The sequence below is a fragment of the Neodiprion pinetum genome, chromosome 3 (genome assembly GCF_021155775.2).
Source record: "Neodiprion pinetum isolate iyNeoPine1 chromosome 3, iyNeoPine1.2, whole genome shotgun sequence".
In the NCBI taxonomy this organism is placed as follows: Eukaryota; Metazoa; Arthropoda; class Insecta; order Hymenoptera; family Diprionidae; genus Neodiprion; species Neodiprion pinetum.
In genome coordinates, this window is record NC_060234.1 from 17,018,776 (window position 1) to 17,025,288 (window position 6,513).

General features: G+C 40.7%; 1 long non-coding RNA gene across 1 annotated transcript; it reads left to right on the forward strand.

Annotated features, from left to right (window-relative positions):
- Positions 1 to 518: 518 nt before the first annotated feature.
- On the forward strand, positions 519 to 1,662 carry LOC138190681 (uncharacterized). The gene is made up of 2 exons (XR_011176722.1): positions 519 to 1,213; positions 1,568 to 1,662. It is a non-coding gene; the product is annotated as an uncharacterized lncRNA (long non-coding RNA).
- The last annotated feature ends 4,851 nt before the right edge of the window (positions 1,663 to 6,513 follow it).

Genomic DNA, 6,513 nt, shown 5'->3' on the forward strand with positions numbered 1-6,513 from the left:
AAAAGGGTTTAAGTCTGGGCTGCGCGGAGCGGCTCGGTCGGTAAAGAAGGTGTTTGTATCCAGAACCCGCCTTGCTGTACTACTAATAGCCCTAAGAGTATTACATCTACTGTATTTAATGTCTGATTGTACTTTTCTTATAAAAAATTTATGTTGTTCTTGACAGTTAAATAAATAAATCGTTCTGAGGAGGGCCCATATCCGGGCCGAAACGTTAACAAAAATACGTTTACATAATTGACCGATCACCAAGATTCAATAATAGATTATATACGAGGTCGAGAATTCCTACTCTTCGGAATACATTATACCTTCCCCCTATGATAAACGCGAATTCGTATAGATATACAAGAATTTGATAATTTTAATATATAATTTTCGTGGCATTCAATGATGAAAATAAATATCCAAATGCATATATAACATATTGTAACGTTCTTAGACGTTACGAAAATAAATATGCATTCGTGAGTTTGATTATCAAGCCAAAATCAAAGGCGTTTAAGGGAGCTTTCCAGTGTGAAATTTTCAAAAAATCGATTTTTTTTTTTTTGCTTTATCGAATAGTATACACTCTTCCGAATATTCCCTGAAATTTTCATGCCGAAATTCAGATTATTTCGGTTACTGTACAGCATTTTTTGGAAGAAGGCAAGGGAGCGCTACAGCTGCCGCGTCGGCCGTCTGCCCGTGCGACTGTTATTTCTATTGTCTCGTTCCTACCTGCACGTACATGAACTTGGCTCGCCAATTGTCGAAAATGTGAATTCGGACTATTGCATAATTTGCCGTTAATTAGCCGTAAATTAGTCGCGCGACTTATTTTTTTGTCGCACTCAATTTTCAAAAAAAAAGCGGATGGCGTGCTAAATTCTTGAAAATCAATCAATCACTGTGTGTGGCAACTAGCCCCAAAGCACGTATTCTGCGGCAAGCAGATAGTAGAAATCGCTACGCAGTGTGCTGTGTGCACCTTCAATGAAGGTTACGACCCAATTTTAAAAATTTTGAAGACGATGGGATGCACGATAGGGCCGAGCGCCGCACATTTCGCCGCTAAGTACAAGAATGCGCGCATCATCCAAGCAAACCGCCAGGCGTCCCTGGATAGCAAAGAGGCGAGGACAGCTCGTCGGACTGAACAATCCATTGAGCACGATCTTTTCGAAGAAGCAGAAGGGATATTGTACGGACCTGGCATCGCTGATTGACCGTAAGTAAACGATTTACCTAAAATTTCCTCACTTGAAACTTTGAACGCGTTTTTCTCGAAACAGCATTTTTCAAAACGGTGTCCAACTTGGAGGGCAGAGTTTTAAAGCTATCGAGTTGAATTTTTTACACAATATTCTTAACGTCATTGTTTATCGTGCTATGGAAGCTTTTTTTTTTTTTTTGACATCTTCCTATTTTTTTGTAAAAAAAACTGCCAAAAAAAATGCTAAAATCGATACTTTTTGTTCAAACCGGCGCCATTTTTGCAAAAAAAAAAAAAAAGAAAAAAGCCTCCATAGCACGAAAGCCAATTATATACCGATCAATAATCTTTTTGTGTTTTTTGTTTCAGATCAAAATTGTGACCCCCAACGTGGACACCACATCCAAGTGCATTTTCTGCAACAATTGTTTCATCATTTTTATAGATATTAATTAATAAATAAATCGATCTTTAAAAAATTGTTTTGTATTCTTCAATACCCAATTAATATACAAAAAAAAAACCAGACCGATTAGATTATTTTTTCTTTAAAAAAAAAAATCGCGAAAAACAGCGATTTTTCGGGCTGTCACACTGGAAAGCTCCCTTAATTGCAGGGTACGTGTTTCTAGTTTGAAGTGTGAAACAAGACTGTTTTCACAATAATGTTAGTTGACGCAGCAACCTTATTCTTTTGAAAGACTTTAGAGGTTTATAAACGTCTTTTATCTATGATGACTACTAGATCACTAAAAAGGGGCAAAACGGGTGATTTTACCCCTTGTAACACTACTCCCCCCTGAGGAATAGAGTCGTCCCGACTCGGTAAAGATAAAACAATTGAAAAAGTGATCTAGCGGTCAGTGCTCGAAGGTGAGTTGGAGCTGCGGCTCTAAAAATTTTAAAGAATCCCTTTTTTCACTATCTGGCATTTGCCCATAGTCTCAAGGTAATCCACAGAAAACCTTGAGCAGATAAATGAGCATTAAACTGAATTTCAAAATTTTATGGGCCTTGTTTTATAAAAGTAAGTGTTGTTCAGTGTTATGTATCTACATGAATTGGAAGAAATCAAAATTATCCGGATCGAAGTTGAAAAGGAAATCCAATCCTCTTCAGGGAAGATAGACCGGCGAATCAAACACAGACGAGTTCGACGAGGCGGGAAACCGTAATCAGGAAAACTCTGGGATTAGGCAAGGTAAATCGGACGGGAAAGGCTGATTCCTTCTGAGAATTAGCATCAGTAGACAGGAAAAAGGAATAGGTGATTGAATCCAAGACTTCTTCCAGAAACAGCACACCCTAGAGTTTGGGAGGACAAATGTGAGTTGTGTCTGATCAAACCAAGTTCGCTAAGCGAATTTGGGAGAAGCATGAGTAAGATGGATTAATTATTCATTTAAGAGAGAAAATAAACGATCTTATCTGAATCATTTCCGTGTGGTTCTTCAAACGAAGGCCTCCAGTTATCCTCAGGAATCGGAAAAGGTCGGAAGGAAAAGGCTGTTTGTCAAATAACCTGAAAAAGTGCTCACAAAAACTGACACTTGAGGTTAATAAAATGTGAAAAACAAGCAATCGCTCATCGACCTCGACAAATGATCGTGGCCCTATTCATATCATTAAAGAAACCAAAGCCTAACCGACACAAAACTCGATTCAAGAAAAGAAAATTTCCAGAAGGAAACAAAATTCATGGAAAAACATTTTTCCTCCAAAAACCTTCAAAGAAAATTCCTTCAGTATTGAATTCAAAGGCACAAAAATTAACCTTGTCCGAGTGACATTGCGACATAGAAATTAGAATAAACTTGGTCAGCTGTGAATTCTGCATTGATAACCAAGACGAGAGCTAATAAAGAAGAAACGGTTTGTTTTATCAACCAATCCTCATGAACCTCATGAATAGTTCTGAGTAGCTCTAGAGAAATGTTCGATTCTTCCTCACGAGAACGGGAACTGACTCGAGCGAAAGAAGTTTCTGGGGAAACTCGCTAATTAATAATCAAATCTACTCTGCGCTCAGACGAGCGAATCAGAAAATTGAAATTTTTCATCAATAAATGAGATTCGAAGTCGCGAAAATTTCTCAATCTTCGGCGAGCTTCTATAAAACAATTGCTACTAAATATCGATCTCTCCATTACCTTTACGGGTCACAAAGTTGTTTGAAGATGCCTACCTAACATAACCATCTGAGCGAAATGCTGAAAATGATAGCAATATCGATCTGGGTCTTGATACATCGATTCTAAAAGATTGATTCCAGTGACGTCTCGATATTCCTCAAGAGGTTCTAAAAGTGTACAGACCTGGCGATCTGCTAAAAACCTCTCGGTGAAAGTTAATTTTCCGCAACCGATATTCTCTTTAATAATAGTAGTAAGCGGTCGAGTTTTATTCAAATGAATTCCGAAAGGAAGATTCTTCTTCCAATCGATGACTGACTGTAACGAAAGTTAAGTCGACCATAGATGACAAGGGTGTACGTCTGAAGATCCAACCTAGAAGGATGTTCCAGGTTTTGGAGAGTCTGTTTCGGGTTGATCTTCTTCAAATGGAGCAAGACCGTCCAGGTGTACCACTTTCGCCTTGGAGTAAAGGTTTTTTCGGATCCTGTGAACGACATCATTGATCCGGTTAACCACTAAGTAAGGGCCTTCCCGATTTCTTTGTCGTTTTACACATCGTCCTTTCTGTCTTCAAGGTTGGAAGAGCCAGACAGAATCGCCGGGATTGAATTTTGAATCTCTAGCTCGAATATCATAACGAGTTTTTAATTTGTCTGAAGCCATAGAAATTCTACTTCTAGCAAGGCTATGAATTTCTTTTAATCTTTGTTGTAAAAGAGAGGCATAATCTTTTTCGTGCTGTCTTTGCACAGGAACAGGGCATTTTTCTAAATCTGATCGAAGCCGAAGATTTCTTCCAGTAAGCATGAGGGCTGGCGTCTATTATGTCGTCTCATGAATCGCAGATCTGTAAGATAAAAGGAAGAAAGGGATCCAGGAGTCCCAGTCTCTTTGATTCTACTCTACGAAGGACGACAAATATTGAAGTGAAGTTCAATTCAGACGCTCAATCAGACCTTGATCAGTATGGTGTTCTAAAGGAAGTCCGTGTCTACAGATAAACTCTCTAACGAACGCTTGAGCTACAGTAGAAGCTTCTTGATTCGCAAGTGGAACCACTTCGGGCCACTTGGTGAAATGGTCTGCAATAACCAGAACATATTTATTTCCTGTATAGGTTGTAGCGAGAGGTCCGAGAATGTCCATTGCTGTTCTCTCGAGAGGAGCTCCCACGTTGTAAACTTGAAGAGAGCTATGTCCTTTAGCTCGAGGTCATTCCTTTGCCGTGCAGATTCAACATCTTCGGCACCAATCTTCGACGTCCGACCGGCAACGAGGTCAAAAGTAGAAGTTGCGTATTCTGCCCAGAGTTTTATTCGAGGCGAAGTGTCCGCCTGTAGGAGAATCATGGTGAGGAGCAAGAATCTCTAGAACTCGTTTCCTAGGAACCAAAAGTTTCCACCTGATTTCTTTCAAGTCTGCAGATTCCCATTTTCGGTATAAAATTCCGTCAATTTAAAGGATAGAATCCCATTGAGCCCAATAAATTTTCAGGTCTGGCTCGGCTGAAGATATATCCTGCCAGTCTGGGCGGGTCTCTGCTTCCTTCCAGGACTTAATCTGAGTTAAGGTGTTGTCCTCTGGTTGAGATTCTCTCCATCCCTCCAGGTCTTGTTCGAGAGAAATCTTCCGTAATGGAAGAGGGGGAGTAGATAGGTTATGAGAGTTCTCGATCCAAACATGGCGGCGTGCCCCCCCCCCCCCCCGTTTCGATGGCCATTTTGATGGCGGCCATTTTGATTTTTTTGATGGCGGCCATTTTGATTTTTTTGATGGCGGCCATTTTGATTTTTTGATGGCGGCCATTTTGACGGCGGCCATGATTTTTTGATGGCGGCCATTTTGATTTTTGCTTAGTCAGACGAGTGGCCATTCACACAGCGGCCATTTTGATTTTTGCTTAGCCGGATGAGCAGCCATTTTGATTTTTGCTTAGCCGGATGAGCAGCCATTTTGATTTTTGCTTAGCCGGATGAGCAGCCATTTTGATTTTTGCTTAGCCGGATGAGCAGCCATTTTGATTTTTGCTCAGCCGGATGAGCAGCCATTTTGATTTTTCATCGTCCGACAGTTTGATAATATGATTTTCGCTATGACGTCATCAGCATAATCGACCGATTTTGCCGTCTGACGAGCAGCCATTCAGACAGCGGCCATTTTGATTTTCATTGTCCGACAGTTTGATAATATGATTTTCGCTATGATGTCACCAGTATAATCGACCGATCTTACCGTCTGACGGTGGCCATTTTGATTTTTGCTCAGTCGGATGGGCGGCCATTTTGATTTTTATCGTCAGACAGTTTGATAATGTGATTTATTTCTTGGTCGGACGAATAGCCATTTTGATTTTCCGCCGTTACCCGTAAACTTTCGCGCCAATAGTTTGCCCCAGGCGAAAAATAATATTTTCCACGTACTTCGAATACATTCTTTTGCGTTAATCGACCGGATGGTGACATCGCAATTAGATAGGCCGAGAATGTTCACTACAATTAGATAGGTCGGGGAATGTTGACGACAATCCGTAAACTTTCACTCGCGCTAATAGTTTGCTTTGACTATCACTCTCCCAAATTCTTACCTTACCCAAGTGCAACACGATTGTCATATGCGCGCAAAGAATTGCCACATTTGCGAAAAGCAGTTTACCCCTGAGGAGAAAAAGTGCCGCGACCACTGTAACTTCACGGGTAAATATCGTGCTCCTGCTCATAATCGGTGTAATTTGAATTTCAGAGAGACGCACACAATTCCAATAGTTTTCCACAATTTGTCCGGTTACGATTCTCACTTTTAATAATATCCCTCGCGTCAACTTTTCCCTGTGAAATTACCCTTCTATAATTCTTGTGAGACGAAAGCGCTAAAATCATCATGATACGTAATAACCAGTTTACCGGCGAAGAAATAATTATAGGATTCAGCGACGCGACTTCGGAGTTTTCGCTCCAAGATCTTCGGCGACTCGTTGAATGTGTCCGGAGAGCTCGTGCGCAACCGCGCAGACAGCACAGGGTATATGTTCGGGACATAACATTAATCCTGCATTTTCAAAAATGGGGGAAATGAGGTGATCGCGATCTTTTCGGACATCGAACCAGATGACGATGAACGCAAAGCCAATTGGATCGAGCGTCGTCAGATCAGCGAGGAATAAGATACGTCCCGACGTATGAT